The sequence below is a fragment of the Periplaneta americana genome, chromosome 13 (assembly GCF_040183065.1).
Source record: "Periplaneta americana isolate PAMFEO1 chromosome 13, P.americana_PAMFEO1_priV1, whole genome shotgun sequence".
Lineage (NCBI taxonomy): Eukaryota > Metazoa > Arthropoda > Insecta > Blattodea > Blattidae > Periplaneta > Periplaneta americana.
This window is the reverse complement of record NC_091129.1, coordinates 44,981,365-45,004,642: the sequence shown is the minus strand read 5'-3', so window position 1 is coordinate 45,004,642 and position 23,278 is coordinate 44,981,365. Positions and strand designations below refer to the sequence as shown.

At 35.4% G+C, this 23,278-nt stretch overlaps 1 long non-coding RNA gene across 1 annotated transcript in view; it reads left to right on the top strand.

The window, feature by feature from the left end:
* LOC138711562 (uncharacterized) overlaps window positions 1–23,278 on the top strand; it is a 394,119-nt gene that overhangs the window by 321,536 nt on the left and 49,305 nt on the right. The window lies entirely within an intron of this gene.

Sequence of the window (23,278 nt, the reverse complement as noted above, 5' to 3'; positions counted from 1 at the left end):
TTAGTTATTATACAAAATAATCGTAAGAACATAATTTACTAATGTTGAGACAGTTTCTACATGGAGTAAACAACATTTTCGGTATTCTTGTGTGTGTAATCCAGAACCATTTTATTCAAAATATTGTTTCATGTAAGCTTTCAAAGTTTAGCATCTTTTATTGTTTGATTTGTCTGCTACAGAAACAAAAAATTAATATGCAGTTTCCTAAACCTTTGTTATTTTCTTCATTGTGTGATCTAATATTACTTGCAGTTTTGTTTCTGCTGATCTTTTAGTAAATTTGAGCTCTGTTTTAACTGGGTAACACCTAAGACTTCGAGAACCGTTGTATATCTAGAAAAATTTGATTATTTTAAATATTTTGCATCATCATCACCATCCAAACAAGTATAAGACCTTTCGCCTGTTACGGTCTCAGTGAGTCATGCTCGGTGCACATTTATTTTTTATTTTTTTCGGGCCAAAGATCTCTCCCTATGGAACGGTATTGAAGCATGTTTTTTGAATTCTATTATGATTCATCCGCTATACATGGTTTTTCCATTGCTGCTGGTGGAATGTTTTGCAGCTGATCTAATGATGATGCATTGCGATTTAGTAGTTAGCCTGGCCTCAGCAATAAGTGACAGTACTTTAACACCTGAGCACCGAACTAATGGATCAGATAGTGACTTATATCCTCTTCTGCATTTATGTATAAGCCCTCGTTGGCGTTGCGAAAATGAGATCTTTCATATTTTAGCAGCCTCAATTTCCCCTGCAGCTCGCAGACTTGTCTGTGCTGCATAACTTAATTTAGTGTCACCTGCACTATGTACAGTGTACATGCTTATACCGAAGTTGCCAACTTAGTCATTTTATAGCTAAATATAGGACATTTAGAGCGACATTTAGCCATAGATATAGAAGAAATTCATATAGCTAGAAATACAACATATTTTATATACCTAGATAAATGTCTGACCGGAGTCGAGCTTTTTTTTTGACAACTATTTCTAAAATATCAAACGAAAATAAAGCTCATACGGAACCGTTTTATTTAAAATACAATTTCATGAATACTTTCAAAGTTTAGTATCTTCTTATTGTTTGATTTGCACGCAGCATGGATGTTGTCGGTCTGCTACGGAATGATATAGTATATCATACCACTATAGACGCACAAACATTCGCTGTCTTCTTTTCTTTATCTTGTTTCCTCTACCTGCTCCCTCAACGCTTTTAGCTTATCGTTATTTTGAACAGAAAAGTAACAATACTTTCTTCAAGGAAAGTTTGCATGTTTAATAAACAATCCGAAGACTGGTTGGAATCTCATACGTGACACCAATAAAGCATCACTTATGAGGCAATTAAGCCAGGAGATAATGGGTAGGTAGCCAGTTCCTCTCTCCCTCCATTGCATACATCGTTGATTAGTATAGCTCGCGCAAGAAACTATTACTGAAAACCAATGATGGCGTTGCTGTCTGTTTTGACGTGTGTATGTAGGCATGCCGAGGGGGAGAGTGTGAGCCGATAGAAGCACTGTCTCTTCCAAGAAGAAGAACAAATGAGGACATCGTTGTGGAAATAAAGAACGTAGCAAGAGAAAAATTCGAAGCTAATTAAACGCGCAACATATGTTTACGAATGAAAAAATTATACCGTGCGATACAAAGCACGCATTCACATGCAATGGAACAAACTGAAGTCGTAATGTAACTATCACAACGCAAGACTGATTCTATCGATGTCATTTCTCTTCCGACTGTACTCTCGAATATCATTCAAGTTATCTCGTGACCTTTCCTCTCGCCCGCTCTTCCTTATCGCAGTGTTTGATTCGCATTCCTTCCGTCGGCAATCCGTGATTGCGAGACCTATATCATATTTCACTAATCAGACTTAAGATGTATACAACAATTGTTTTTGCCCTGACACTTATCATCAAGTGAGATATGCTACCTGATATTAGATGTATTAGCCAAAACCACAATCATAGGTAACAAGAAACGTTTGTGTACTCTTACTGATATTATAAATGAATAAATAAGTAAAGAAATAAATAATTCAAATTGTTTAATCCTGTACATTTAGCGCTTGAGAATTTTATGTGTTCGTATATATATGCAATAATGCTGTTGGTACAATTCTGATTAATGTTTTAAATTGAAAAATAGAAAATTTAACTTAACTGGATGGGAATAAAGACGCTTAGTGTTACATTAACAGCTAGGGCAGGTTTCAGACGTTATAAAAATTGTTGTGTGGACTGTGAAATTCCTGTGCAAGTGCAACATAAAATTGGGACAATGGCAAATTATACAGTATCTAAGGAAGAAAGCCATCCACTTCCCCAACTTTCCACTTCTGCTTCTACTTTAGCTGCAAACATAGTAACTTCATATCTCGAGTTGAAAAAAAAATATTATGTTTTATTTAACGACGCTCGCACTGCAGAGGTTATATCAGGATCACCAGTGTGCCGGAATTTTGTCCCGCAGGAGTTCTTTTACATGCCAGTAAATCTACTGACATGAGCCTGTCGCATTTAAGCACACTTAAATGCCATCGACCTGGCCCGGGATCGAACCCGTAACCTCGGGCATAGAATGCCAGCGCTATACCAACTCCGCCAATCAGGCGGACTCTCTTGAGTTGAATGATTCTGATGAATTGTGATAAAGTCAGTACTATCTGTAAGTTAAATGTGAAGAAATATATATATATATATATATATATATATATATATATCGTAGTATTTTAAGATGGTTAATTGTGTACATTTTAGCTTATTTGAGCACTAATGTAGCTATTTTTGGTATTTACAATTTTTGGCCTATACTACAATTTTTAACGTATATTTTGATTTCGATCTAATTTTATAATCTAGATATTTCTGCACGAAACCCCTTATTTTATTTTTTCATCTAGCATAATTTTCGTGATGAATTGGCAACACTGGTCTTAGTCTTCCTCCACTTGCAATAATCACTGGTTTCCTCATTCCTAACTCTGAGTGCCCTCTTCTTTTTTTAGTTTCTGTGGAGTTAACGGATAACATTTGTACTTTTCTAACCATTGAGTGTTCAGAGTAAGACATGTTTGTATATTTCTTTTTGCTCGTTGCCATCTAGATTTGAAACATTTATTAAATGATTTAAAACACTTCTTATTTATAGATCTCTTGACTATGTTTATTTTGTCATATTTAATATACTCTACATTACGTAAAAAAATCAATTATTTTATCAAAATTTGCTAATTTCTCTTTGCATTTTTTTTCAAATAATTATTCTTTCCTAAGTATACTATGTTGTTTCTCAAATCCTGAAGGTGAGATTAGCAGAAAAATAATTCTAGTAAAATACAGGGTGATTTACGAAGATTATGCAATACTCTAGGATGTGATTTCTGACATCATTCTGATAAAAAAAAAGTTCATACATACATATATCCGATTTTGAATAGTTTTGGATAAAACCACGTTTCTTTCCACCGTAACATGCAATCTTGTGAACTTGTCACTCTCTGGACGTCACCTGTGCTGTGAGCGTTATAGAACAGCTGATATTATAGGCGACACAGAGTCTCGTGACATCAAGGATCAGGTTAGAGATAGCGCGCATAACATCGCTTACACACAGGCAGGCACACAGCAAGATCACCGTCGTAGTGGGTCATTGTGTGTAATTCAGTGCGTGTGTGTTAACAAAAATGCCGTTTCCTTTTTCCTATATCGAGTATGCAGATATGATTGATGTCTATGGCTTTTGTGACGGGAATGCTAATAATTCTGTGGACGAATATCGAAGACGATTTCTGGATCGTAGAACGCCGCCACGTGGTGTTTTCGTCCTCACGTTAGTCACTGACACAGTCTAATATATACAGTCGCGCAACTCATACGTATAAATTATGCCAACATTTGACAGCTGGCGCGACAGTAGCCCTCTAGCGGCAGGCAAGTTAAAAGTGTGCACACGACATATGATAACACATCAGAAAACGGGTTTTGCGTAATTTATTTTATATTTTTATGCTATACAGTAAGTGTATATAGTTCTTATTAATTTTACTTTAGAATCCTAGAAGAATTTCACACGCAGTTAATCTACAAGTTTCAGAAGCTGGGAATAAACATAATTCTTTCTGCTCCTTACAACTGAATCATGGTCCTGAACACGTATCATGGTTTGAAATAATATAATTGTTTGTACGTCGACGGTTAATTCAATTCATTCCTAAATATATTTATGAACCATTGGAACTCTATATTTCCTGTGAGAAGAGTCAAATTTGTAGGGCATATCTCGTAGGGTACATCGCGTGGTGAACTCCTCTCCCTATTTCCTGAGAAATTAACTATTTTCCATACCGCAAATTGGGGTAAACTCGGCCTCTGAGGTAAACTTAAAAATAAAAAAGGGGAAGATTTAAACCTTAATTTGACAGACAATGATTTATGAAGTTCATTATTTTTTCATTATTTTTATTATTTTGAGTCGCTAATAGTGCTGATATTATGGTTTAAATTTTTATGGAAAGTTTACCGCATTTTACATTACATTTCCAGTTTTCACACATAAGCTTAATTTTAACTTACCCTACCTATATAACACGTAATTTACATGCACTTACTCTTATTATGACGTAGGTGAGAACAAATGAATACACAATTAATTTCAATTAACTCAGAAAATGTAGGCCTAATTTTATTTTCAGAGGAGAAATTGTGTAAGTCAAAAATGGGTAATGAGGGTTAAAGTAAACATTCTGTAAAATACAGCGCAAAGTAGCAGTTAATAATGAATTTATTTAAACTATTAGTAGTCAGTGAATAGCACGAAGGATATATTAATTGCTACTTTGAGCTGTATTTTACAGAATTTTTACTTTAAAACTCATTACCTAATTTTGACTTATACCACTTCTGCTCTGAACGGCTCAAATAATCACTGGCAATGTAAAATCAACACCAATAACAGTCAAGCAAATTATTACAGAAGAGATTGCTTTTTATATTAAATTTAAAAAGGCTCTTTTATTTCTTGAGAACCTAATACGTCTGTCACATGAATCTACACCAACACATCAGAAATTTATCGACACTGTCTGGATTTACTCAAGAAGTGAATATTTTGCAAAAGGATTATAATACGCCATGAATTCTTGAAAAATTAACACCATAATTCCTACTTGAATGCAATATAACATTCAACTTTTGAAAAATATAAAGAAAAAAACACGAATACAAAAATTATGGAATTACTTGCATTAAAAACTGTAGATACATTATCCAAAATCGGAATGGTTACACATGTACACATGATCTCTGCAAAACAATAATACAGAGTGTTTAAAAAATACGGGGCATAATTTCAGATATGTATTTCCCACCTGTAGACAATCAAAATAGTTCATTACAACATGTGTCCAGAAATGCTTCATTTCCAAGTTATGGCCTTCGCAACATTGAAATTCACCGGAACGTTTTTCTTTCCGCAGGTCGTTGTCATTACAGAAGATGTTCAAAATGTCCACCTCCTGCTTGAATACAGACCTCACATCGATGTCTCATTGACCTGCGAACACGATCCCAAACTCCAGGAGTATTGCGTATGTCCTCAGAACGTGCCACAATTCGATTCCAAAGGGATTCCAAATCAGGCACCGGAGACGAATAAACCAATGATTTTAAATGGCCCCACAAGTAGAAATCGAGAGGGTTCAGGTCAGGTGAGCGTGGAGGCCAAGCAATTGGGCCACCTCTACCTATCCATCGATCAGGAAACCTTCGATCCAAGTACCGGCAAGCCGTACGACTGAAGTGTGCAGGAGCGCCATCATGCAAGAAGTGAATGTGTTGAAGATTGATCAGTGGAGTGTCTTCTAAAACATGAGGTATGGTGTTTTCCAGGAAGTTTTACAAGTACATGGGGTCCAACTAATCGATCACCAATGACACCGACCCACATGTTGGGGAAGAACCGCACCTGGTGATGAGATGGAACAGTTGCACGTGGGTTTTCATACGCCCATACATGCTGATTGTGGAAATTTGTTATGCCATCTCATGTGAACTGTGCTTCATCTGTAACTAATACTAAGTTCGGATTTACACCACACTGCTGCAAGAACCACTGACAGAATCTAACTCGTGCAGGGTAATCTGCTGGTGACAGGGCCTGTACACGTTGCAAATGATAAGGATGCAATTGATACTCTTTCAACAGTCTCCAGACAGTCGTATGAGGAACATTGACTTGCAACGCTACCCTTCGTGTGCTGATAGAAGGAGTCATGTTCACAGTCTCCAGAATCTCCTCCTGTACTTCTGGAGTTGTAGATCTTGGTCGTCCCCTTCCCAAACCAGGAGAGTTAAATTTTCCATACTCGCACAGACAGTAATGGAGACGTACAAATGTCTTCCGATCTGGACATTGTCGCTGTGGGTACCTCTCCTGGTACAAACGACGAGCCAGCGCAGCATTGCCGTCCGCCTTACCGTACATGAAGTGTATCTCTGCCAGCTCTTGATTTGAATACATGTCGCACATTCTAACGCCTACACAACACTGAATGTAACCTTCGCCTCGGAATGAACTGTCAGAGTGCCCTCTTAATGTCTCCTTTGACGGCAACGACCTGCGGAAAGAAAAACGTTCCGGTGAATTTCGATGTTGTGAAGGCCATAACTCGGAAATAAAGCATTTCCGGACACATGTTGTAATGAACTATTTTGATTGTCTACATGTGGGAAATACATACCTGAAATTATGCCCCGTATTTTTTAAACATTCTGTACACTGTAACAGGTATTTACTTTGTTTTTATTTAAACTCTCCTTCCTGACATACAAATAGGTACAATAAATGTTTTATAGAACACAATACGTAGGCTACCTCAAGAGGCAGTGCAAATGTGCAAGCATGAGTGTGTGTGAATTACAGAATATTAATTTTATTTTTCCTTTGCGGAGAAGATTGATGTAATGAAGTGAAATTAAAGGGTCGTCCGTTACCCGACTTAAATCTTACTCAAGCTTCATCCAGCCGAAATAGTGCATATGTAAAGAAGTTTAACAAAGAAATTTACGCTAAGCATTTGTGGTTACGTGGATGTGAACAAAAAAATTCAGTATTTTGTTTTCCTTGCCTCCTCTTCGGTGGTGATACTGCATGGACTAGGAGTGGTGTGACAGATTTAGGTAATTTGCCCCTAAAAATTGAAACACACGAATCTTCGCAGTCTCACCTGAAAAATGTTTTCATTGACTATGTTAGGCAAAACTAATATTGCTGCGCAATTATGTGAAGCGAACAGAACAAACATTCTCAAACATAATCAAGAAGTCTGAAAAAATCGTGAAATTATTTTTAAAAATATTGATTGTATCAAATTTTGTGGCCAATATGAACTTCCCCTTAGGGGACATGATGAAAGAACAATTCGAAGAACCCTGGTGTGTTTCGTGGGTTGCTACAGTTCGCGAGTAATCTAAATGAGCCTCTCAAAAATCATTTGGAACATTCCACTGTTTAAAGGTAATTCTAAAACAATTCATAATGAGCTGGTAGATTGCAAGTTGAGTGTCTGCCGATCTGAAATTCAGACTGAAATCGATGGTATTATTATTATTATTATTATTTTTTTTTTTTTTTTTTTTTTTTTTTTTTTTTTTTTTTAGCGATTATGGCAAATGATGCTACAGACATCTCCCAACTAAATCAGGAAGTTTTAGTTTTTCGATATGTAGTGCATTTATTTTTGTCCTATACTTATTAGTAATGATATCGAGAAGTGAAATTTGTATGTACCAAAATCTACTGCAGCTCCCCCAATCCACAAGTTCACGAGCCGCCACTGATTGGGAGTATATTTTCTTCAACATTTGTACCAATGGTCTTAATAAATAATAATGCTCGACGAACAATGAAAGAGTAGGGTCTATTACTTTAAAATAATAATTAGTACCTACTACGTAAAATGAAATATTTGTTCGTTTTTTGTTGTTTCGAAATTACTGCAATATTTTTTTCTTCAAATACTATACAAAAATCTTATCAATAAATTATGCTTTACAATCACTAGTTTGTGAAGTATAACTAAGTAAGCTTAAAGTTTCTTATATTACAATTATCAAGTATAGACACTGATAATAACCGTGTTTTTTCCCTTCTGCTAAGTGTGTTTATAATTTCCAAATGCCTATTTAATCCATCCCTAGAAGCGCAGAATAGATTATTGTACACTCCTCCAGCTAAGAAAGGGTAAGAGTAACGCTCGAATGATGCATTCTGCACAGACCGGCGATCCGCGCACAAAACTGCACATTTAGGTCTATACTACACGAAAATTAAAAACGTTGCGTTGACAACGCTCGTTTATAGGAACTTGGTTTTTGGTAATATGATCGTTTGTATAATTGCATGACTATACTACACAAGCGTTAAAAATGCTGCGTTTGGTTGCGTTGCTTCGACGTTGGGAAGTTTCAACGCAGAGGTCTGCGTTGGCTACGCCATCTTTTGCAAACGTATTCATACTCAGTATTGCCAGGTTTTTACGAAAGAAAATCCCTCAGATGGATTGAAAAATCTCTGAAATTTAGAAAAAATCCTTCTTGGGGTAGTATGGTCTAAACTCCAAAATACACATTTTAAAAACGAATTAAAATAATAAATTTGAACAAGACAATGTTCCTAATAATTATCACAGTGCAACAGAGCAGTCACCCTCAGATTGGCATATTATTGATGATCCTGTTCACATTCTTCTTCTCACTCTTCTTCTGCAACCAGCAGCCCAGCTATTTTCTTGTCTCTTGAATACCTGTTGTAGGCAACATATTTTCATTGAACAGTTTCAACATTTCGTCGGTGATTGGATACTTGTAACACTTTTTTTTCATGTTGCTCATGTCAAGTTTCACCCGCACTAGAGACGACATTGTTTTTGCTGATAGTTTATTTCTTTTCTTCGTTTTTATATCACTAACCATTGAAAATATGCGCTTTACAGCTTAATTATAATGGGGCAAAGAAAGACAAATTTTGGCTAGTTTTCCTCAACTTTTTAACAAACATTCAGAATTTAAATCGTGAAACTATATGGTAAAATTTTTGGTAATATACAATTTTTGAATACCAATAAAATAAACACACGCTTAAAACTATCAGTAATTTAAAACTAAGAAAATAAACAGACACTTAAAAAATATCAATTTCTTTCAGTTCGAGCACCGAAAATTATTTTTTTTATTATAGATATAATACTGTACAATGGCTTTTTAATTATAGATATAATACAATTGCTGGAAAAACCTAAAGAAAAAGTATACAAAATTACCCTCTCACTTTAGACATCAGTCTACAGTTTCAACACAGGGCGGTTACATATTCTCAGTTCGAGACCCGAAATTTAATTAAATTTATTACATTACTAGTTTTGACAACAGTTTTGCTTGTTAATTTAAAATGGCTGTGTTATTACATTACGTACTAATTTTGACAATAGCTTGGCTTGTTAATTTAAAATGGCTGTGTTATTACATTACTGCAGTTGATAAAAGTTAATGTATCTCAATAATGAAAAATAATGAGAAGCAGATGTCTGTTAAAATAATGTCAATAACTCAGTCATTGTTGAGCGGCGAGTTCTCGACTTCATTTCAGGCAACTTTACAGGAAAAAACTGAACTACAATCAATTTTTTATGATAGTGCTGAGAACCTTCTGACAATTGTTGCATTACATCACATTCAACATAATGTACATATTTTTGTGCTATTAAGCAAATTAAGGTATTTTTGCACACGATAAAGGAAATATTATGGTATATTCTACAATCAGCTAAATTATGGTATGAGTACCATATTTACGGTACGGTTAGCAGAACCCCATTACATTTCATTCCTCCCCACTTCGGTAATTAAAAGGCTCGCGCAAGAGACGAATGAAATGTTATTCTAGAGCTGTTCGTGCTAGAGTACACTTGTTTCGGAATGGACGCGGCTGATTTCTTCGGACAATTTGCAACTACGGAATTGGCAATTGCGTATTTGCAAAATCGTCGGATTATTGCTCAAAATGCACCAAACTGTAACGCCATTGGTTCTAATAGACCGATGACTTTGATCAAGCAGTCCAGTACATTTGATGGTGTTATATGGCGATGCCCAGCTCACAAGGGCTGCAAGAAGTCCATCAGGGACGGATCTTTCTTGAGTGGGCAGCATATCTCATTTAAGATCTTTCTAATGCTTGCGTACTACTGGGCGTATTCTGTATCCGTCGGCATCGCAGCAGTAGAAGCTAAAGTGTCGAAGGTTACAGCGATCCATTTGTATCAACATTTTAGAGATATCTGTTCCAGGTGGCTTGTACAAAATCCACTGAGATTAGGCGGTCCTGGTACAGTTGTACAGATTGACGAAAGCGTCATTGCTAAAGTGAAGTACAGGGTCGGACATGTGGTTCGGGAGTGATGGGTTTTCGGAATGTACGACTTCCAGAGGCGACTTGGTTTCCTGGAATTTGTGCCAGACAGAACCCGGAATACTTTGCTGCCCATTATTGAAAGATCTGTTCTTCCTGGAACAGAAATTCATTCTGACGAGTGGGCAGCATACAGAGCAATACCAGCTATTCCTGTAATTCCACCCTACAGGCATCTGACTATGAACCATTCCGAAAATTTTGTGTCTCCACTGACAGGTGTACATAACAATGTGGAATGCTTCTGGAAAAATGTGAAGCAGAAGCTGAAGAAGATGTCCGGCACTTGTGACGCTCATGTACCATCCTACATGGACGAGTTCATGTGGCGGCAGCTGAATGGGAAGAAGACACGGACTGCATTTGATAACTTGCTGGATCAAATTGCAGCGTTCTACCCTGTCTAATCCAGTGCAGCAGAAACAACGGCTCTTTTTAGAGCCAACATATAATATTAAAGAGCAGAGGATGAGAGGTGTGTAGTGATATTGTATGTTACAGACTCGTTGTGTATGTTATTTTTGACATTTTTCTTGAAAATCGTTCATAATGCTATTAATAAATTATAACTTCAAATTTCGGGGCTAGAAGTCAGGAAATAATGTCGTCACTGGGTTAAAATTATAGATTTAAAGGGCGAGATTCATTGTGTATACAAGTTTTTAGATTTTTACAGCAATTGAATTACACCCCCAATAAAACTAATTAATTTTCGGGGCCCGAACTCGCAAAATATACCCGTCACTTGGTTCAAACTGTAAACTGAGATTTAAAGAGAGAAGTTCATTGTGTATACACTTTATTTACATTTTTCGAGCAATTGTATTATACCTATAATAAAGAATAATTAAATTTCGGGGTTCGAACTGTTGACTGACATTTAAAAGAGAGGTTAATGTGACAGACGTTTATTGTGTTAAAATTATAGATTTAAAGGGCGAGATTCATTGTGTATAGAAGTTTTTAGATTTTTTGCAGCAATTGAATTATACCCCCAATAAAAGTAATTAATTTTCGGGGCCCGAACTCGCAAAATATACCCGTCACTGGGTTCAAACTGTAAACTGAGATTTAAAGGGAGAGGTTCATTGTGTATAGGCCTACACTTTCTTTTAGATTTTTCGAGCAATTGTATTATACCTACCTATAATAAAGAATAATTTAATTTCGGGATTCGAACCATCGACTGACATTTAAAAGAGAGGTTAAAGTGACAGACGTTCATTGTGTAAATATATTCATAGACAATATAATTGCGTTTTTTATGCGACTCTAGTGTTGGCTTCGTAAACTACGCCGTCAATTGCATACATAAAACCGTCAGTCTTCTTTTATTAAGGCAGTGCTTTTGAACCCCGCTGTACTTTCATGCGTGCAAGAACGAGTAAAATTAAATCTCATTGGTCGTTTCTATATGAATCACTCAACTCTATGAATTAAAATTATATGTTATAACAATCCATTATTGACAAACCAAATATTAAGCACATAATAGAGTTTTCAGTGTTAAATCACTTTTATGTGCTTTTAATAAAAATTAAGAAACTTATTTCATATCTGAAAAATAAAAATATTTTGAAAAATATAAAAAAAAAAAATAGAAAAATTGGAAAGGTGTGAAAATCCCTACATTTTGTGTCATTCTGTCAAAAAATCCCTCAATCCCTTTTCGACCAAATAATCCCTACTCAGAGAGATAAATCCCTCAACCTGGCAACACTGTTCATACTACATGTGCGTCACCAACGCAAAGTCAACAACAGACTGGATGTTGTGAAGCAAATGCAGTTTTTACTACCTACTCTTGGTGAGAATGAAACCATTTCGAATATACCTCCACCTAAACAAGAAGATATACCGGATGGTATTATTTCTTAGGCTACTTCGGGTCATGAGAGTAATGTAAACGATATCCAGACAAAATCGGGACCATCTCTATGCTCGACAGGGACAGGAAGAAAAGAAAAATCTGAAAATATTCTAGTAACTGCAACAAGGGATATCACAAATGTATTATCAGAGAGCGTGGCCATACAAAGACAAGACGGAGAATGACAAGAATGGAAACAAAGCTTTCCTGTTATCATTTGTCAAAATCATGGACAATTTACTTCCAGAGCTTGCAATTGAAGCCCGTTTCAAATTTCTGAAATGTTCAGAAAATGCTTGTCGAGCAGCTGGCAACATCAAGAATGTCCCAATTGTCAGATATGTCGCCGTTGAGTGTTATTGCCGATGGTTCAAATGATTCTGAGTTCATTGTTAATTTCAGTCAGTACTGATTTCTGCAGCTTGTAATGTTCTTAATTTTCAACATATTATGCATAAAATAGAAATATAATCATTACAATTTAGGGCAAATTTTATTACTTACCTCAATGTTGCAACCAGCTTTTCGACAGGATGAATTGATTTCCTCATTAAAGTATCAGTTTTCCTAATTTTATGATAAATTAAATTCAAAAGATCATCAAAACGTTTTATTGACATTCTGTAATAGAGAAAATACTTGTCGGAATACTGTCGGTGATTTTCAAATACAGTACAGTGAAACCTCTCTTTAAGGACACCCCCAAGATACGGACACTCCTCATATACGGACAGATTTTTATGTCCCAACTGAAATAATCTAGAAATAATGATAAATTTAACTCTCGTTTACGGATACTCTCAGATACAAACACGGAAAGCTGTTTCACAGTCCTAAAGCTTGCTTTACCTCCTGACTGCGGACAGAACTTGGATTTCAAGACCTAATGTGTTACAAAAAGGAAAATTTAGTGCAGAAATTCCTTAACATGAAAGAAGACAATAAGGTCCGCGATCGTGAAATTGTATTCGATACGCGATAGGGTTAGTAGGATTATTCTTTTCACTTCAATTAGTCCTGTTTCGAGAGACATGGCACCTGAACGAAAGGATAAGTTGAAAACAGTAAATTACAGTATTGCATAGCTGTAGACCTGGAATAAAAATGCATGGCACAGTACTGTATTTTCCTTTTTCGGTCTTATCTACTGTAGTTCAAAGTTGCAAAGAATTTACTGTAGTGTACTGTATTTAGAATTAAACTACAGTCATACATTTCATTTAAAGCGTGGAGGAATAAATAATGCATATTATAAATTTACTGTTAGATTGGGGAGCCTCCCTCCCAATAAAGGACACCTCCCAGATGCGGACAGATTGTTACGTACCTTCGATGTCCGTAAATGAGAGGTTTCACTATATAAAACTTTCCTGTTGAAAGTCTCTTAATGTTTGCGGGATGAATTCACCATCATTTTTGAGACAGACTTATAAATTGAACACATAGCAGAGCTACATATGCAACTTGTCTAACATCTATTGCAGTTCTGAAACCAAACACAGCGTCCCTAACGCAACGTGTAGTTTATACATTTTTCATAAGTTACCAATGCCTGTCAACGCAACATTTTTAACGTTCGTGTAGTATAGCCCTTAGAGTCTGATTTCTGGCATGCCTGTGATAAAGCGTCGTAAAATAACTTACTAAATAAAAATAAAAAGTTATTTGCTCTGACCATTTTTACCGTCTGATTACGATGAATCTGAGGTTATAAAGTTTAAATTAATGCCCGATAAAAGGAAAGGACCTACCCTTAAATCTGGAGTAATATCATCTGTAAAAGAGTGTATTGAAAGTTGAAGAAAAGATATTTACGATATGAGACGAAAGAGAGGAAGAAGGTTGTTTCCACGCTTCTTCAAACACCTTGTACTTCTACTTGTGACGTGATAGTTAATGAGGAAATTTCAGTGATTAGTGACAGTACCTTTGAAGACAATGATAGCAAAGACAAACAACGAAACTTGTACTGAAGTGACGTGGTTTCTAATTTTATGGACTTGTTCATATAAACTATTTAAATTTTGTTCGCGTTGTGCATCACCTGTTATAAAAGTGAGTCGTTACAATAAAAAGGCAATGTTGTGTATTACATCTATTTGTGAAGACAGTCTTATATACAGTGGTATTCACAGGCAATGCAAGGTCGACGTCCAAGAGGCAATGTGTTAATTGCATCGGCATTAATGTTATCTGGAACTTCTCTATCCCACGAAACATTGCTCCAGTACCGAAACCACCTGCAGAGGAAATGAGTCGCAAAAAGTTCACCCGGTTTCCAATTCAACACTGATAAGAGATAGGCTTGTTTATACATTTTACAATAATTTAAGTCAGGCCATAGCCCGCTCCAGTACAGTGTGGGCTATGGTCAGACTCAGGTCCAGTAGTTCGTGATAGAATTTTATTAGTATTGGTTTCGATTAGAGAAAAATTATCCATCATTACGAAAATACACTTCATATTACTGTATTACAACAAAATAACATTTGCATGTAAAGTTTACACTACTGATTTTATTAATGAAGTTAATTTATTGTCATAGTTGTGATAGTAAGTTGTTAACAATGGTTATGAACATGGAAACACGTGAAGCCATTTAACTGGCATGTTAAATAACGTAACGTAACTCAGCAGACTGCAAGGTCAGCGCGTGGCTTACTGACGTCACGCGGGAAATCTTAAATTGCGAATAACTCTACTTCTAATTGTTGTCGAGAGATTAACGTTGCACCATTCCATTTAAAATAAGCTAATCTCAGTCATCTAACATTCGATATGTGTTGTGTTCCCTTTAAGAGTTATTTAAAAGACTCTTTCCTCAACAGTATCCTGAACATTGTAGTTTGCGACCAAGCATCGTACCACAGAGCTATCGAATGCTTGCTGACTTATTATAATGGAGTGCCGCATGTATCGTGTTTGTTTAATAATGAATCTTAGGCATTTATTTGATCTTTTTTCAGATTAATTTCGTGCTTTTTGCATTAGTTGCGAAATACCTTGCTGTAATATTATTCAAATAATGCTGGTTTGAAAGCCGTTGTTAAATCATTTCAGTGTGAATCGTGCTCTGTATGGAGCTTCAAGGTACGGGCTATTTTTTGTTTCTGGAACTCTAAATAGTATTCCCATTCACACACTGAAAATTCCATCGTGTGGATACAAAACTTTGTGACAGTTTTCAATCACCTCATGTATAATTTTCGTCCGCTATAGAAAATGGAAAAAAAATATACCGGTACATACTTTCTGCACAGTACAATACACGTGAACTGTGTAATAAATTTGGTGGGCGTAAGAGTAAACATAGACTGCACTAGAGAATTCCTATCAAGTCTTTTAGCATGATGTAAGCCTATAGACAGAGATGGTAGATTTCGCAAATTAAAATTAAAAACTTAGAAGTTTAGAAATAAAATTTAGCATTTTATAGCACTTTTAATGCTAGAATTTAGCATTTTGTAGCGTTTTCGCATGGAACGTTTTTTTATGGAAAATTTGGTGGTAGAAATTCAATGTCATCATTATGTTAACATGTGCATTTTCTAGATATAACAGTAAAAATTATCGAGAATAATAAGTAAATGAAGGAACATACAAAAGTACAGTGAAATTTCGAATATTAATAAAAATACCCACCCAGCTTATTACTCAATCACATCATCTGCTACCACGTAATACAACTTGTTTGTGAGGTGAACACTGGACCTAGAGGTATTGTGTAGGGAATCAATATTCTACTAACAGCACCAGACAGATTAGTTAAAATCTCGAGAAAACGGTACAGATAACAACAAAGAGGTAGGTCACACAACTGTGCTAATCATACTGTAATGGGGAATGACCAAAATGTAAGAACCTTCATGTGACGGGGCCATTAGGTCGATTCTGATTTCTTTTTCAAAAAACACGAAAATGTGCCATATAGGGCCTTATATACTTTTGCTCTCTTATTTCGCAGAAACACACACATTTGGCATTTTGTATTTAATGTCACATTTAATCGCGAATTAAAAATCTACACTAATATAGCTACTTAGCATGATTTTATACATCTCTAATCATGGTAAGAATCACTGAAAACATTCATAACTATCATAAGTTTGAGCATGAACTTGTTGCAGTTATTCTTTAAGTGGGCACTAAAATGTGAAAGAACTTTTCAAAAGGTCTGTATTTATCAAAAAGAGTACCGTATATGTATATGTAAACTAAAAGTTCAGCCATCTTACGTGTGGAGGATAAACCTGTGGGGAAAGCATCATAATCAGGGAACGGATTTATATGGACTAAAAATATATGAAATATGTAAATATATATGTAGTTATTTTTACCAAAATATGGAATTAAATATGGATTTTTACCAAAATATGGAATTAAATATGGACTTAAAATTATAAAAAAATGACTATGTACGTTAAATATTGGTACATTTTAATCAAACTAAACAAAAAATATAATGGACGTACCTTATCTTCCAATGTAGTTTCAACAAAACACAATTTTTATTGTCTGTTACCATAACAATAGGTTACAAACATTTCTTTCAAGTGCTGAAAAGTGAATCTTCTTCTATTGTCTCTGAGGATAGATTTATACTGACTAAAAGAGCGTTCGACGTCACAAGAAGTAACTGGTACATAATTCAATTTCACAATGTCTGCTGGGGATAAGTCCAAGTTAATCTTCACTGTTGATTCACCACTCATCACAGCAACAACCTTTTGTAGTTCTTCATATCCAGGGTTTTTTGAAAGTACAGTGTCCACCTTAGCTCTTACTGCATCTGCAACTTTACCTCTACCACGATTCAGTTGTTCCACAGTACTATTTATAATTTCAAAACTTTCAGATAGTGAAAGGTGCCTATTTTGGAGACTTTTGAGCGTTTTTATGATGCATGAAAATGTATGCTGAATGTGAGCTAGTTCATTCTTCACACTTATGTCACAGGTAACTGTTTTCGCAGTATCAATTGAGACTGCATCTTCAGAGTCCAATGCAAGGAGAACATTGTTAATAGAGTCTATATGTTCGGCATAATATTCAACTGCTTCTAGCCATGTACCCCATCTAGTTAAAATTGGCTTTGGTGGCAATGGAATTTCAGGGTACATTTCTTTCAACACGTTAACTCTACTGGGAGCTTTGAGAAATACTTTTTTCACTGATGAAATCAACAAATCTACTTTAGGGAAATTGTCTCTGACCACTTCTGCCACACGATGAAATGCATGCGCCACACAAGTAAAATGAGTCAATTTAGGATATACAACAGATAATGCTTGTCCAGCTTTGACCATATAAGGGGCAGCATCGCTAATAAAGAATAACACATTATCGTACATAATACCCTTTGGCCACAGGATACCCATAGCTTCGTTGAACAGTTTAACTATAGTTTTGTTATTGCACTTTTCTAGAACATCACAATGTAAAAGAATTCGTTCAGAATATTGTTCACTTAACAAACCGATAACTACATTACCAACAAGTCTACCTTCTTTGTCGGGAGTCTCATCAATGGAAACCCAAATTGAACTATCTTTAATTTCATCTCTTATCTTCTGTATTGTCTCATCGTAGATGGATGGAGCATACGTCTTCCTAAGTGTTGACTCATCCGGGATTGTATGTTGAGTATATTTTTCAAGGAATTCCCTGAAGACCTTATTCTTTAGTTTGTAGAGAGGAATATCAGCAGAGATGAGAGAACGGCACAGGTCGATGTTAAACTCAGATCTTACATTCGATGTTGTTGGTTGTGTTAAAAACAATTGTCTCTGCTTGGAATTTAGTTGTTTGTTGGCCTGATGTTTACTAGTTGTAATGTGTTGTTGCACCAGGAACTTTTGTGTAGATGATACTGCACACTGACACAAATTACAAAATAATATTTTATTGTCAGTTGATAAACCATCTTCTTTAAATTCTGAAATGTAACTTGTTAGTTTTGATTTTAAATTGACTGAATGACGTACTTTTGGCATATTTACCGTCTTTATAGTATGATTTACAAAACTGAACCTATGTGTACTCTGACTGGCATTTAACTGTTGAGCTGCACAACTGAAGTCTGTTAAAAATTTTAAATTAAATTAATACAGTTTTGTAACTTACTTTCCCATTGTTGATAGGACTGCTAATTTTCAAATAACTCTGATGTTAAAGGGATTACTGAACATGTGTTTAAATCTCTATTGTTGAAATGTATTTTTAAAAGTTAATGGAATTTTGTTTTGTTTTATTGTTAAACCTAATATAATATGGACTGTTTTATATGAAATATGGAAAATATATGGAAATTAACGAAAATATGTACTAAACTCTAAAATATGGAAAAATATGGAAAATAAAAGTAGGATTTTTCAACCCTACACATTGTGAAACATAAAGATAATGCAAAATATAAATTATATTAGCTTTATAAGTAAATATGTATTTACATATAAATCCTTTCCCTGATCATAATAATACTGGACTTTCAGAGTCATCAGATTTAATCCTTGCCAATTTCTGGCTATAGAATAAATTATGTAGAAGAAAGTTTCTCTAAGTTGTTCTTCTGTTATAGAAGAAATTATGCGATCAAGTACTCAAGATATTTAACACATTTTGCAGGTTTTACTTCTTAACGTGTAAAACGCTTTCGAGAAAGATTGGAAAATAAAAAGATGATCATATTTTAATTTTATACTAATCGATATTTACGTCAATGAACTCCGTGCTTTTATTGTAGCGTCATAAAATATGGTATATTAATCTGAAATATTATATAATAATGATTACTATCGTGGTGGTGGTGGTGGTGGTGGTGGTGGTGGTGGTGGTGGTGACGATATATTTATATTAAGAAACTTTTCAAATATTCAAGTGGCTTATGAATTTTGATCTTCTCCATAGCCCTCCTCTTCCGATCAGCCTAACGGGAAAATTTGCATCCAAGAGGTCACGCACTGCTCCATAGCAATGGGATGGAGCCACATGTTGCTGAAAAACCGATCCTGGTGGGAGTTGGTCGGGTGGGTACCGACTCCCTCCCGTGGTTAATTTTTCTTCCCAATTCCCTCCGAAGCAGTAATTGTAAATATACCGATTCCTTCCGCCCCAAAAAGGAGCTCTTGGAATTAAATACTCCGATTCCCTTCCATAACATCTGGCTGACTGTGTGAATGGGTGTCATGGTATATCTGTTTATGGTTACATATCGTTGCGGACATGAATGTTCTAAGTACACTAGTTTCCATGTAAGCAGTTAGTGAATTTAAAAACATCGTAATGTTTTCATTTAGAGTTAACTAAAAAAAAACTGTAGAAAATATTGGTTCTTAACAGTGTTCTCGACTACTTCCAACAATATTGCACTTTCTTTATACACTAGACTTTCGCTAATCCGGCCTCTCAATTATCCCACTTTCTTCTACTGTACTTACTACCATTTCTACTGGGAAGTTTGCACCGGTGCCATGTGTTATACTGAATTAGGCCTACTTATAGTGCACTAGATATATAGGATATACGCGCCGGCCACGTGTTGAACATTATAGTTTCGATTTAGAAGTGCAAGTATAATGGCTGGCGCAGGTTGTAACATTAAATTTAGTTACTTTTAAAGCACTCTCAATAATCCGGCATTCTCGCTAATCCGACACTCTTTTGTGCATGGTAGATTGATAGTGGGGTTTTAAAAAGGGCGTGAGCTACTATGGCTATTTTTGCCCTTATCTAAAATTCTTCATAACACAAAAACACAAACAATGACACACAAGCAGAACACTAACTAAAAAGATGTTGTCACGGTAAAAACGAAGTACACAAATGCAGTATCAACAAGGTGATTTTATAAAAATTCATAAAATTGAGCAGTTCCCAGACACTTGCTAGCAATCAATACGAGCCATAAAAATAATAAAAACGAAGGCCACCACAGACAAAATATATAGCACATTTCAAAACAATAAAATTTTTAAAACGTTTGGATGTAAAAGATCCGAAATGTCAGAAATGAAAAAGACAAATATAAAACAAAGATGTAAAGGGTCCTGAGTATAATCAGAAAGGGTCAATTAAAACTAAATTACCCTGTCAAGTTCTGTATTCGATAAAAATCTTAGAACTGCATTTGCGAATTAAAATCATTTCCAAGAGCGTCACGTAGAGTTGACCGATTGTGCATGGTATGATCGGATTAGCTGTACACATAAATACATATGCACAGGAATATAAACATAAATCGATAATAAAAACACCAATCGATTCGGTCATTTAGTAGACCTACATTTGTGTTGCTAATACTGAATGAGTTAAAGGGGGTGTGACATTTCATTCGTTACATCAGTGCATTCGAGTGTAGACGGGTAGACGTGGAAAAAATCCTAGGCTAAGTGAAAGGGGCAAAAAATTGTGTTGAGGAACTACAAATTTAGCTTTCAAAAACATTGAAGGATGTGTTAGGAGGTGGACGTGTGTGTTGAAAACCTGTTAGTGCTTTATATAAACTGATTCAAACGACGAAGTGATCATAGAACATGATTATGAAAATGATGGAAAATTACACAGACAAATTACTAGAAATAACATTAGAAGGAAAGCAAATTGAAGATATAAGTGAACGTCCATGGAAGCTTCTTCACAAATGTGGTAAGTCAAGAACAACTAAATTTTGGAAAACGTATTATTTGTCTTTCTTGTGTTACATTTTATATTACCTTGTTAACATGTGTCAGCCTGCTATTGGCCATCATCAGAACTGGTTGTTGCTGAAATATATTAAGGTAATATAACCTGAAAGAAACACACAGCATAGACAACTACAGAAATTCAGCGACCTCAAAAAGTGCTCCGTTTTCCAGACAATGATTTTTGAATCAGGACCAGCAGAAACCGCCCTATTTAACGGCATAAACGATTGACCAACACAGCCATTCCAACAAGCTCACATAGAACTTTATATGTTATATTTTATATAGTGTTTTTAAATTGTTTCAACTGTATCTTATTGTATTTTACATCGCATTGTATTTTATTGTGAACTAGAAACACTGACCTAGGCTAAGAAATCACAACGGACTACCACTATGTTAACTCTAACAAGGCTTAGACATTACGATAAGTAATATGAAACCAAATACTAAATTCATAAAACACCATGTGGCTAGGTTTTCATTACATATTGTCAACACAATGCACTAACATCTGATGATGATACATAAGTAGTATCGAAAACGTTAATGTTATAAAAAACTATTTAAGAAGATAAGCACAGGTGGCCCAATAAAATTGTTATAGTTACTTACTTACGGTTTTTAAGGAACCCGGAGGTTCATTGCCGCCCTCACATAAGCCCGCCATCGGTCCCTATCCTGAGCAAGATTAATCCAGTCCCTACCATCATATCTCACCTCCCTCAAATCAATTTTAATATTATCCTCCCATCTACTTCTCGACCTCCCCAAAGGTCTTATTCCCTCCGCCCTCCCAACTAACACTCTATATGCATTTCTGGATTCGCCCATACGTGCTGCATGTCCTTGTATAAAACTTTTTTGTAGAATTAAAATTTAAGAAGTTATTAACGATAATCCACACTGATTGTTCACTCTATAATATATATACTTATTTAACTGCCTGTCTGTCCGTCCATCCGTCCGTCCGTCCATCCATCCATCCATCCATCTATCTACCTACCCACCCACCCACCCACCCACTCAGTTGTTTATTTATTTATTTATTTATCTACATCTATCTATCTGTCTGTCTGTCTGTCTGTCTGTCTGTCTGTCTATCTATCTATCTATCTATCTATCTATCTATCTATCTATCTATCTATCTATCTATCTATCTATCTATCTATCTATCTATCTATCTATCTATCTATCTATCTATCTATCTATCTATCTATCTATCTATCTACCTACCTACCTACCTACCTACCTACCTACCTATCTATCTATTTATTAGTACATAAGTAATGAATAAAACAAGAAACAAACATAAGGATATGAAAAAATTACACGTGTATTAATGAGGCACCATGTATTTAGACCTAATTAAGATGTGACAGGACTCTTTTAACACAGTTACCACAATTTCATCCCTTAGAGATGTAGGCAGAGAAAATTTCTGTCGAAATTCTTAGAAAAGAAAAGATACGATAATCCCTCCAGCACTTACGAGCAAACGGAATAGGCTACCTTAATGTGGTTAAGGAATATTTCACTTTGAAATTGTTAACTGTAGGTTCATAGAGCATCTTCTCACGGTGAACCTCAGCCGATTGATGTCATGCTATTCGAAACGTATCGTTGGGTCCAAAATGATGCCCTGTTTCGTGTCAGCATTGTGCACTAAACTATCCACAATTCTCGTTGTACTATACAGCACTTATTTCAGCAATTTTGGATCGTATATATGATATTTAGAATTCCTCAATAGCAATTTCTGTTCACAGAATCCTAAGACGTGTGCTAAAGTTTCTGCACCCGGTACCGTCAAGAGACCTGTCGGGAGTACTTAAAATTTGGTGTAATATTTTTGGCTTCTAACGCAGCCTTTATGTTGTTCGTTTTATTTTCTGGAATGTAGATTTCGAGTAGCTTTTCCCATTACATTTCTCTTTCAATTACGTAACAGACAATATCCAGAACATATTATTATACAAGTATACGTGAAAATAAGCATCTTAGACTCTGAAAATATCGAACTGCTATTCGCTACGGCTCTGTGAACAAGTAGTAAGAAGAACAAGAATTTGGGAATTGGGATATGCTGATCTCGAATACCAGCGAGATGGGTAAATTTGTGCTTCTGTGTTGTTACCCCACACAGGCGTAATATTGTTCCAGTGAGGAAAATAATAAATAAATATTATTTAATTAGTATTAGTATTTATTTATTTAACCTGGTAGAGATAAGGCCGTCA